Here is a 12,518-nt window from a genome sequence, read left to right on the forward strand (position 1 = left end):
ATTAGGTCTAATCCCCAGGTTGTATGTTCTATTTGCAAGACTATGCCAAGAATAAGCAGTAAGCCCAGAGCCAGAATGTGCCTATTATATATTGACAAGTTGATACAGGATTGTTAATCCTCAGGTAGTCCTCTCAATTACCTTTTTTTTTTTTTTTTTTTTTTTAAATCAGTGGAGGCTTAGTCTTGTCATTTCTGCCCATGCGTTGGATACTGTCAGGTTTGTCACCTTCCCTTGCCCTGGCTCATCAGCTACCCTGTCACATTCACTCTGTGGAGAGGTAATTGGGCCACTTTTCACTTCCTAAATGCTTTTCAGAGAATGAGATCTGCCTGCCACAGGGCAATTTACTGACGCTGAGGCAATATATTACAAGGCAGATGATTGTGTTCAAGTGTACAGCATATTGCTGAGAGAGTGATAGATGTGTGATTTCAGTCTGAGTAATAAACCCGTTGCCTAACATTGGTAGACTGTATAGTCTTACTGTTCTGTTGGGAATGTATGCTGGAGAGCTTCACTGTAATTTAGTTTACTACCCTGGGCAGATGCCAGTTTACATCGTAAAAACACAAACATTTTACAATGCACGTTCATAGAGATTTTGGAGAAAGTTTTTTACTTCTACAAATGGCTCATATAAAACATTTCAGTATTTGTCTCTTTGTTCAGGATGATTTCAGATGACGCTATCCTGCAAACTGGTGGTTCTCCGACTGAGTAAGATCATTCTACCACTAGTAGAATGATTTTAGGGGTGGGAAGATTATTGGGGTCGCTCGCATAGGATGAGAAAATAACTCCTACTATGCAAAATGCATTTTCAGCACTCTCTCTTCAGGCGCCTGCTAATATTGAACCAAATTAGTCAACCTGAAAAGGGATTTCTGCATTGCTGCTTTTTGCAGATGATGTGGCTCAGCTGGCGTCATTGGGCTCTGACTGCACGCAAAGGGGTTGTTGTTGTTGTTGTTGTTGTTGTTGTTGTTTTGTTGTTGTTGTTGTTGTTGTTGTTGTTGTTCAACATGAGGGTCAGCACCTCTACATCTAAAGCATGAAGTTGGACAGAATGGAGCGTCTCGCGGTGATTGAGGGTATAGATTCTAGAGCCCCGTGAGGCAATTTGTGATTTATGATATTGGGGCTATATGTATAAAAATAACATTGATTTGATAGCATACCGTTATCACTCTTAACACCCTAAACAATAATATTTTGCATACAGTGCATGCCACTCCATATAGTAATTTGTTCCCTTGGGGAAATTCATTTAGTAGATCTGCCCTGTGCTTCTCGGCCATGTTCATCACACACCACTGTGGCCGGCACCGCTGGTTCAAAGGTTCTGTCTCTTCTGATTCGTGTTCCACTCCAACCATTTTGTGTTTGCAGTGCAAACATGAATAAATATAGCAAGTGTGCTTGAATATGCCCTCATAGACCTAATATGACCTACTAGTTTGCACTTTAAAATAGAACAAAATGTGAATGGTGGCATACATAGGTGAGTGTGGCAGCAGATTTCTGATAGATACTGGACACTATAGTAAGTAAATGGAACGGTTAATTTGTTTATTTGCCTTACCTGTTTTACTATAATTTATCTATGGCTGTTCAATTTAAAGACTAATGATCAAAATATTTATGAATACCCTCTGCTTTTGACCGGTTGACAAAAGCATGCCCATTGTTGCCCATTACTCACAGGTTGACAACCACCACTGTAAAAAACAAACAAACACACATGAGCCAGTATTGCCAGATCCAGTGTCTCATCAGCCATCAAAGAATTGTCAGAACACTTTTAAAAAATGCCTAATTATTGGGATAAAAAAAAAAAATTAATTAAAATGGTGTGAATTCAGATTTCTCTTCTGTTTCCTTTTTCGGCACCTTATTTGTGCGCATTTTGGTTGTCAGCCTAACTTTAACAGGTGTCCCCGCTATCAACAACAAAAAAAACTATCTTAAAGAATAATTCCTAACCCTTACCAAAAATAAGCCACGATTTTAAATGTTTTAGCAACCTACATGGAAATAGAAACAAAAGAAACATCACAAGTCATGAATTTGTTATAATCTGAACCCTACTGTAGCATTTAAAGGTGCAGTAGGTAAGCCTTCTAAAACTAACTTTCTGTCATATTTTCTGAAACTGACCCTATGTTCCAGTAGAACTACATCAAGCAGGTATACCACCTACAGCTCCCTGTTCAGATGCACCAATCAGGGCCAGGGGGGTGTATCTAACTGCGTGTCAATCAATCATTGCTCATTCTCACACATTCATTCTCCCTTGTGGGGGGAGGGGCCTAGGAGACCGTTTTGGGCTTTAGCGGAAAGAGGGGACTGAGAAGTTGTTGATGTTCAAATTTTTTGGGCTAAGTCCTGGATCTTCCCAACCCTACCTACGGCACCTTTAACAGCAATATCTACTGTTAACCAACTGACATAACCTAAGCTTTAACTTGTGCTTCTTTATTGATTTCACCTAATGTAATGAAAGAGAAATTGTGACAAAAGTGATGAGGTAACTTTCAAAAGTGCTTTTGGTTACGAGTGATGGTCAGTACAATATGGGTTGAACACAGTGTAGGAAGAAACTTCTTCCTGCATGTTTTGTATGCTCTGTATATAAATAGCCCAATATGGGAGTAGATAGGTAATGTCTGAGTCTGTGTCAGCTAGAGATAGAGCTATACCATTAGTGTCACACTGTGCTGCTCAGCATTGTTCCTGTATCAGCAAAAATGAAAAGGCTACAGCCAAGCCGTTTGGTAGAAAGCTGCTGTGGGGAAGATGAAGTGGAAATAGTTGGCTCCTCCTTGCAGTTATGGGATGGAGTCAGGCCTGGTGACCTGTTTCCCTGCCCTGTAGCCCAACTCAAATTCTCTACTACTCACTATCTGCTTTACTTTGCTTCTTTTTCTGTTTTTCTTTTTCTTTCTGCCCTTGTCTTTTTGTATTCCCCCCCTTCTTTATCACCCTCCAGCCCCCATCACCATACTTCTTTTATTTTCTTCCCTTCTCTCTCCGTGCATAGGGAGTGGTGTTTTGGCAGTCATGTGACTTTTTGTCTGAACACAATTGCCGGTGTTTTCCATTGGCCGATTTTCTTTGAAAGAGCGTTGGTTTCCTGGGTGACGGGGAATGGCGGAACCACTTCACTTTTCTCTGCAGCTGCCTCCCCCCTCCCTCCTCCCTCCCGTCTGCATTGCTCTAAGCCGGTCTCTCTCTGTCACTCTCTTGCACAGGCTGTGGTGGAGCAGGTAGCCCGTGAGCACGGCACACAGACAGTGACAGGGCTGTGTGGTTCTTCCTCCTCTCCCTCTTCTCCTTTTTCATTGGGCAGGCAGTCACCGAGACCATTAGACTACAGGAGGTGAGTGAAACAAATGGTCTTGTTTGTTGAGTGTTTTTTTCTTTTTTTTTCTTTTCACTGAGTGGTTTCTTTTTTAGTGGAACACATGCCTGAACTTGTTTTCAATACTGCAAAAATCATACATTGTAAAGGACATATTAGTCGTTGATTAAACAATGACTTATTGTTTTAAAGTTAAATCTAAGTTAGTCTTTGTCTATTTGACAGATGCTCTTATTAGTCTTATTAGTCAACACGGTAACATCATTTGACGTCTTAAGGAAAATGCTTGCTTAACCCTGTGACCATATAAGATTAAGTGATGTTAACTGATAATGAATCATTCAGAAATTATTTCCAGCAGCGGTATGATTGTGTTTTGTAATCACTATAAACCGTGCGTTGGCGTGGCATGGCTATTTAAATGTCCAACAGGACAGACTATGACTAAAACTATGTGTAGATAACTCGGTCAAGATGGGCCAAAGTTATTTCTCTGCTGTAATAAGAGCTGCACAGTAGGCTTAGTTTTTTTTTTTTTTTTTTTTTGTGTTCCATGAGAGATTCAACAGCTGTGTGCGCGCGCTCCGCTCAAAAACCGTATGGGTTGTGTTTGGGAATCGGGCCACTTTGTGATGATTTTCTGGCATGGTTACCGTCCTGAAGTGGTGCCCTCTCTGCACCCCTGGTTGGGCTCCACCAACCAGGTGGTCGCGGCTGTGTTGGGTTACCGTGGCAACGCTGAAAACGGGCTCCCTGCCCCTCCCTCAGGTGCACTTTATCTGATGACCTGAAGGATCCTTTGCAAACACAAACACATGCCTATGAGAGCATCTGTTGGCTGACACTTGACCTCTCACATAGACAAGGGACACTTGAAAGAAGAGTTTGCCAGTGGCAGAAATGACTTATTTTAGTAAGAATAATAAAGTTGTCTTACATGTGTGGCTGTTTAGGTTCGCTGATTTTTAGTGCATGTATCCACAGAATGTTAAAAGCTGCATGGGCTTAAGTAGTCCCTTTTCATACTTTTTTTCAGCAGGTTAGCCTCTCCTCAGGCTATACTCTTGTCTCTTTGTAAACAATAAAGCTATTTATGTCTGGCTGTTGACCTTAGACAACCTCAAGCACGTGAAGAGTCTGGAGTCTCATTGAAGGCCATGTTTTGTGTAAAGTCATGCATTAGGGTGCTATGTTTGAGAACACAAATTGCACCAAGTCTTGTTACCTGCAGGCATATATTTTTAATTTAAGGCTGCATGGTCAGATGTAGGGCTGCACGATATGAGGAAAATATCTAATTACTATTATTTTGACTGATATTGCAATTGCAATATGATTCACGATATTGGAGGGAACAATCTTTTCATTCTTCAAAACCTTTTCATTGAAAAATATTAAAATTAAAAGGATTTTTAGGCCGGGACGTCTCTGCAGCACCACAATACTTTATTCAGAATGGTTTGACACATATTTTGCCTTTAACAAATATGGCACTCCCCTGCGATTTGGATATTGCACTAGTCCATATTGCAATTTTGATAAAATTGTGACTAATTGTGCAGCCCTGTGGCCTGGAAATCAAACTATTTTCATGAATGTGATGACTTAGATGTACCAATTGCTCGTCTGTATTTAATTTTTGGCGATCCATAAAGCGAGAAGGAAGAAGGGCTTGAATGTGTGTCATTGATCCCCAGCCTGGTATCGCACAGCTGATGCAACCAGGAGGAAACTGGCACTGAGGCCTTGTTGTTGCTTCTGACAGGCTGCCATGATGTCACCACTGCTGACCCGACAATCCTAACATTCCTGCTGATATGGGTTTTACGCAGACGTGAAGGGGAATATGTGGGAGACATGTGGGAGAGATGCTCAGACATTGCACACATATGGCCTTTGTCTAAGCGCTGATTAGTGATCGGGCATATCCACCGACACACGCGCCGTACGGCATTAATTCAGTCCCATGCACATGCCCACTCCAGCACACACTCAGACCCTCTAGCAACCCGATAAAGATGGTAATGGCAGTCTCACCGGCCTCGTTAAAATTCAACAGGTCTTCAAGTGTCTGTGCTCGAAGTTCTGGTGAATCCCTTTTTGCATATATCCTCTGCTTCAAACTCTGTAGTTAAAATGGTATGATTAGAGAACTCCATTATGCACTGCTGTCATCAGGTCTTTGGATGTGTGTAAGTGCCATGCATACATTTTCTCTTTTTGTGTGTGTGTGTGTGTGTGTGTGCTTTTAGCTCATAATTGTAGCAAAAGTACAAAAGACTTTCTTACTATAACACAGCTACAGCTTTCCTTTGATCCAGGAATGCCACCGAAGGAAAAAGATGACAGACTCGGTGCAGTTAAAGCTTTTAAATGCTGTTTTTCCTGCAGGTGTTTGGATAGCCCTTTCCCCCAGACACTGAGTGGAATAGACCAGTGTTGTAAACAGTGTTTCGAATAAACGGACAGAACAGTGTGGGCGACATCTAAGTCTATGTGGAGGACAAATTGAAAAGCATTTAGACTCGACAAAAAGATGTAAGAAAACATTGTCGGACAAACAAACTACAGGCGGAGGCATGTAGCTAGACGGACTGGGCGTCAGTGAGCGCGCACGGGGGCCTCTCCCCCGCTCTGTGTGGGGCTTACAAAGCTTTTGTTCACCTCCGACCCCTGACCTGCTCCCACCTGATAGCTCCCCTGTCACTAACTAGCATTTCCTGTGCATCCAGTGGCTTTTGTTTTTTACTGAGATCATCATTAAATCAGCAGTTCCAACCCCCCACGCAGGGCAATATCTCATCTTGCCTACTCTTTGTTTCCTTGCTCTGTCAGTGCACATGGCGAGCCTTGACCAGGGCTGTAGCCTGTGGTTTGGGTTCCCGTTCTGTCCTGAGAAATCCTCAGCTTAGCCTGGACCTGAGGCTTGTACGGAAGGTTGTCACGGGCAGTAGTGTCTTGTTGCCTTTGACTCTCTTTTGTTCCCTGGCTAACTTGCACTCCTTACATGGGAAAGACACGGAGACAAATGAAAAGGCCCCACCGTCAACATCCCATCCAAATTGTGCATAAGTGAAAAGTTGAGGGCTCCACGACAGTCACAGCTTTCTCCCGGTGCCAGTCAGGCTGGCTGTAGCCTATTTCCATTTACTGATAGGAACAGCACACAGCAGCACAGTGTGACGCTAATGGTACAGCTTCATCTCAAGGGACAGAGAGTTGTGCCGGAGTGTGGCCAAAGTCCTGACAAGTCTCTTGTTAGTGCGATCTGAAGAGTGTTCTTCTTTTCTATCCTGCGTTTGGAGGAAGTTTGTTTACCAGCGGTGTATATGTTGATCCAATTGATCCTCTTTTTTTTTTTTTTTTTCCTGTCTTTTTCACTTTGTACTCCCCTGTTATCTCTTTGTCCTCAGGTTCACCTTGGCAATGTATTTTCAATACAGCTGTTGTTGTTTGTAAGGAGATGATATAGTGACATGCATTTGCTTCCAAAACATGAATCATCGTCTGAGCCGGGTTTTCTGGGAAGAAAACAAAAGTCTTTGTCAGTTCTTGGTGTGGGATGTGCTATATTTACGTCTCAACAGTACAATTACCTTTGCTGCTGAAAGCCATCTCGCTTGTCATAATGATACACAAGACATAGCTACACTACTGGAGAAACAGCACTGGCCTGACCATAATGAGACAGCAATGCTATACTTAGGCATGTTTGGCAAAAACAGAGCATTACTACCTTGCGTTGCTTGCGCTGTATGAAAACCGATGTCAACAAAAGTTCAGGATTTTGTAACTAGTTTAGGCTTCTGAAAATAGAGCTGTGTCTGCTCTCATTCCATTCACTGTCCAGGCTTTAGTCTTGACTGACCTGTTGCCCACCTGTTGAAAGCCGTTTTTAGTGAAAGGCTGAATAAATAAAGAGAGAAGAAGGGGTGGGGGTTTCCACAGGGAAGACGGGAAGGGGTGAGCTGTGGCAGCAACTTAATGCTGTCCATTCTTGGTGAATAATGGCTAACAAAGACACTATCAGCATGTATTCCCCTCACTCTGCTCCCCTCCACAGAACCTATTGAACTGCTGCCAGACCGAAACAGTCTATTTCTCAGCCTGAGAGCCATCTTCCTGTCTCGTCTGCGCTGAGTTATAGCTGGCTCGCCACTCTTCGGACCAATTTATACCTACTATCACTTGTCGAGGTATTAACTCAGTAGTAGATGGTGATTGAAAACAGTCAAATAGCTATTCAGGGTATGGAGTTCAGTGCACTTTCAGCCTTTGTGCAGCTGGGGATAAATGGTTCAAGAAGTACAAAATTAGGGAGGATTTCTTCTTAAAGCGCATGTTTTCACGCTTTTTAGACCTTGTCTTTGTTTGTTTTTTAGCTTTCTTTGCTGAATGCAGAGGGAGAGCGGAAGAGAGGGAGGAGGAGGAGGAGGAGGAGGAGGAAAGGGGGTTGCAAGAATGTTTGAGTCACGCAGTTTAAAGAGGGATGATATGTGGGGTTTGACAGGGAGGGTGGGATGAGGGAGGCACAGCAGTGGGAGGTGCCCTGAAGAATGCCTGGAAGGTGTCAGAGAGGTCTGGGAGGCGGTTGGACTGATAATCCTCCACATCACATTACAATACCCTCACCCACCACTCTGATTTCAGCCCTGTTGTCTTTCTAGCTTCAGACTCTCAAACCGATGAGGCGGACTCACCGCCTGTTAACCATTGCTTTAGTCATGTCCTACAAGAAAAGATGAAGCAGGGTGTGGTTCTGACGACGGACAAGCACAGGACCACTGAAGTAATAGTCTGTCAAGATCCATAAAGTGTACTTAACTGCTTTGCAGCTTTTAAAATGTCACTCCTCCTTGGCACCTCAGCCTTTTCTCAGTGTGGCCTTAGTAGCCTCAGGAGGCTCTCTCTCCCCCAACAGTGTGGTTCAAGTGATTTGTCAGACAACACAGCTCTGAGATGTGCCAAAAGCTTTGCTTTATAGAACAGAGAAACCGTTCACATGGATGCGAACTGACTCTCTGCGGGCCTCTATGACACAGCCTGGCTAAAAGCTACAGCAGTCTTCACAGTGGTCTTTTGTGTGCATGATTTAATGCAACAAATTAATGCAATTAATCTAATACATTTATTTTTGGAACGTCTGCTTTATATAATGTGCACACTGGTTATTAGGCCCTGTGACTGCATGTGCTCATTAGTCGGATCAGAATTCAATCTGAAGTCAGATAAAGGCAAGGTAAACACAAGGATGAAGTAGGTATTGTTGATGGTCCGATGCTGTGGAGTAGAAAGTAAAATGTTTTGGTGGATTTTGAAACTGGCATCATCTTCTCTTTTCACTTTTGTCTGACTTGTTTTTTAAACTTAAAAAAAATCCCTTTCTGGACTTTTTTGCCACCAAATTCTTACACATTTTGTGACAAGCATTAGTATCAGTTTTTATAGCTATAATGTGTAGTTTCTGTCGCCCCCATGAGGAATTCTAAGTAATGACAACAAAGCTGTCAGCACGTCCACATGATAGAAGCCTTCCGTGATCGCGCACCCCTCCCACCCCTCCTCCACGCAGTTGCTAGTAGCCGAGGAGGACATGGAGGATAAAATAAAAATGATGGACTCTTCAGAAGAGGTAATTATATTCACTTGAGTTTCTGTGCGCAAAAGTCGCTGGACGACACAATCTTCTGAACATAGCCATACTGAGAAATACAGAGAGAGTTGTGTGGAGCTGATAGTCTTAATTAGCTTTGTATCAACTCATTTGGCAATGGCTTTAATGTAACAGAAGTACATTAATATCCAAAAGTTATGCACTAAAGCTTTAATGTGCTTAGTTCACACAAGGAAAATAAGCAAACTTAAAGTAACAGTCAACATTCTGAGACATTAAATAGCCATGGTTGCATAACAAATAACAAATTGATCAGAAAGAAGTATATAATGTGGGTTCAAATAACATCCAGACTAATATATACCATGATAGACTTATCACAGGTACAGTATATCAGTATATGGCCGATAAGTGACAAGAAAAAAAACGTACAGGAGTGCCAAAGATATTTTTGAGGTAGTTTAAAAACAGTGATGTCATAGTCCATCCACCAGAGAGCACTGACAAGTTTATTTCTTTGCTGTAAAATGTCCTGCTCAGAACATATCTTGGTCACTGTGTTTAAAAAAACAAACTAATTTTAATTTTGTTTATGTTATATGATATATATATATGTATATGTATGTATGTATGTATGTATGTATGTATGTATGTATGTATATGTGTATATATATATATATATATATATATATATAAAATTAATTTCCCCAGATATATAATTTTTGATTCTGAAATATTTGTATCGCTTAAAAAAATCCAGGTCAACAAGTGCTTCAATAACATCAATTAAACACGCCTGTACCTTCTAAAAACAGTTTGGTGCATGACACAGTTGATAACAGCAGGATGTACTGTACTTTACTGCTTTATTTGCTTATTCATATGATTTACTATTCATTATCATGTGCACATAGTCTGCGGGCTAATATGTTTTATATTTAGTCTCTGCTGTATTTATTTATTTAAAACAATGTTCTGTTTCTGTCATGAGAGACATGAGAAACAGAACATTTTTTTAAAATAAATACAGCACAGACTAAATATAAAACATATTAGCCCCGCAGACTATGTGCACATGATAATGACTAGTAAAATCATATGAATAAGCATATGAAGCATGACACCTTTGTTTTACATTTATGAAATCTGCTTGGTATCGGGTCCGTTTTCAGTGGCTTCAGTCTTTAGTTTCAGGATGGAAAAGGGAGAAAAAAAAAAAAAGACTAATAATGGTTCAAATGTAAGATTTAGGGAGATGTGATGATAAAGAGAGAAGAGGTGTCAATAGAAAAGAAGGGGTCAGCTTATGCTGAGGGGCTCCCACACATTCTGCCTGACCCATTGGTCACGCAAGTCTTAGATCCGTGTTTGTGTGTGGGAGGGGGCTGTGGGGATAGAAGGCCCCGGATTGTGGCATTGTTTCCTAAATTAATGTTGAGTAGTGATAATTGATTAGGCTTTTGTTTTGTACGTGTGTTGCTCTCTGGACCAGGGTGGTCAGATTTGCGTTGCTTCATTCTCTTATTTTCCCACAGGGTGTTGGCCAACTCAAACACAGACTCGTACGCAGGCTCTCCAACTGCACCTGGTCTGCCGGACTATGACCTCATTCCAGGAAAAGGAAGAAAATCACCTGACCGACTCATTTGTGTAATCAGCTGTTCATGTGAGGCAACAGGGTGGCTATCTTAACCCTCAGGTAATAGATCCTACTAAGAGTAGAGACTTGTATGCAGGCAAAGAGTTTCAAGTTTTTTTTATGCTCTTATCTCTGAGCTTTCTTACATGCAGCGCTTTGTGTCATTGGGGAATGTAGAATACAAAGAGAATGACAATTGATACAGAGAGAGAACGACAAAGCCGGAAAAAAAAAAACACTCGTTCAACTACCTGAAAAGGGTGAGGTACCTGATCTGTCAGCACGGCAAAAAAGGTTGGGGAGAAAGAGGGAGAGAGAGGAGTGACTGAAAGGGTGTGTTTCTGTGTGGGTGAGAGACAGAGAGAAGGAGGAGGGGTAGAGAGAGAGAGAGCGCGAGAGAGAGACTTTCAGATCTTGGCTGTGGTAGGGACACCCAGGAGAAGTGCATTCCTGAGGCAGCAAGCGAGGAGAAGGCAGTAAGATAGAGCGGAGAAGTCGCGGCATCCTTTAAATCTCTCCGTGACCACGTCCGACTGCCTCTGACCTCCGGACTCTGGACTCGCACACACACTCACTCACTCACTGCCTCGCACACAAGCCACACAACCGGCTCCGCTTCTCTCTCAGAAGTCAAGGATTCCCCCGAGTGAGGAAAAGGGAAGGAGAGAATTAAAACTGACAGAGGTGAGGAAATAAAGACACAGAAGAGAAGGCGAAGATCCTCCCACTCGGTGAGTGTTAAGGGCTTTTCTTTCGGAGAATGTGTCCTTTGGCTGTTTAAACATCAGCGTCGGCAAGTTTCTCTGGAGTCAGCTGATCTGTCTGTGGCTTTTCTGTATGTTCCAGCCTGCATGTAAAGACAGCTATTATTATTAATAATAAGTGCAACTTGTAGGTGCATTTTTTTTTTTTTTTTTTTGCGAGTGGCAGAGGAACAAAGCAAATTTTGTCTTTTGTCTCTGGGAGCCGAGCTGTGTCATTACATGTACCTGTTGACACTAGACCCGCCGTCAATGTATTTCTGTATGAAACCAAAGGACTCAAACCTGTTTGGGTGAAACTTCACTCTTTGGGCACTCAGATGTTCACTTCACTTTTTTGTGTGTTTCTCTTTTCGTGCTTGGAGTACACTCCCAGTATAAGTCAGAGAGCCAGCTTCTGGCTTTTGTGTGCAAAGTGTGTTGGAACTATTAGACAAGTGCATGCTATCTCTTGCACAGCCCTCCCGTCACCCAGGCTGCTCCTTTTACCACTGTAGTATTAAAGATTAATTTATGGAGGGCATGAGCAGAGTTCAGCTCACTCGCTGCATGTTCCTACCTCATTTAACTGTTGCCGTGCTACCCATCTCAAATGCCAACACTAATGCGCCAAACCACTCTAAGCCCATTTAAAAATGGACTCATTGTTATGCATGGCTAGCCCCCTATTTAACATTTGTCAGCATGCTATATGTCAGATAGTGGAACTTTGAGCTCATTAACAGTCTGCATTTGTTATCCAATCGGAGCCATCGATTGGAAACCCCTCACCCCCTCACCCACGGGAGGTGATTATTTTTGTTGCCTCACCGACTGTGGGAGTTACACAGTTATACCTCACGTGTTATCGCTGCTTGTGTGTTTCACACGGTGAACTTGGTTGCAAAGAGATAATGTTGTCATAATAAATGGCTGTAGGTGAAAGAACCAAATGGACAACTGTGACTCAAGCATATATCATAGCTTTAACTTGGCTGCCGGCCATTTATTTTAGTTCTAGTAATCCCTTTTTGTTACTTCTTTTTCAGTTAAAGTATTATGTACCCGCATCTAGTTTTCCTTGTTGAACTGCATTAGTCCCAGTTGCTCAGTTAACGGTCAGGTACTGATAATGACTGCATTCTCCCTGAGAAACCATTC

At 42.2% G+C, this 12,518-nt stretch overlaps 1 protein-coding gene across 7 annotated transcripts in view; it reads left to right on the forward strand.

The window, feature by feature from the left end:
- The window catches only part of rassf7a (Ras association domain family member 7a), a 39,238-nt gene that overhangs the window by 2,012 nt on the left and 24,708 nt on the right, over positions 1–12,518 (forward strand). For 2 of the 7 annotated variants that reach the window (XM_028586457.1, XM_028586455.1), the window contains one exon: positions 3,255–3,382. The exons of 1 other annotated variant lie outside the window; for it this stretch is intronic. The gene's annotated coding sequence lies outside the window, so the exon portion shown is untranslated. Of the gene's footprint in view, positions 1–3,254; positions 3,383–7,539; positions 7,561–10,513; positions 10,678–10,973; positions 11,349–12,518 lie in introns of those variants that run through there. 4 more of the 7 variants (XM_028586456.1, XM_028586461.1, XM_028586459.1 and 1 more) reach the window with 4 other exon arrangements.

The sequence above is a fragment of the Perca flavescens genome, chromosome 8, assembly GCF_004354835.1.
Source record: "Perca flavescens isolate YP-PL-M2 chromosome 8, PFLA_1.0, whole genome shotgun sequence".
Classification (NCBI taxonomy): Eukaryota; Metazoa; Chordata; class Actinopteri; order Perciformes; family Percidae; genus Perca; species Perca flavescens.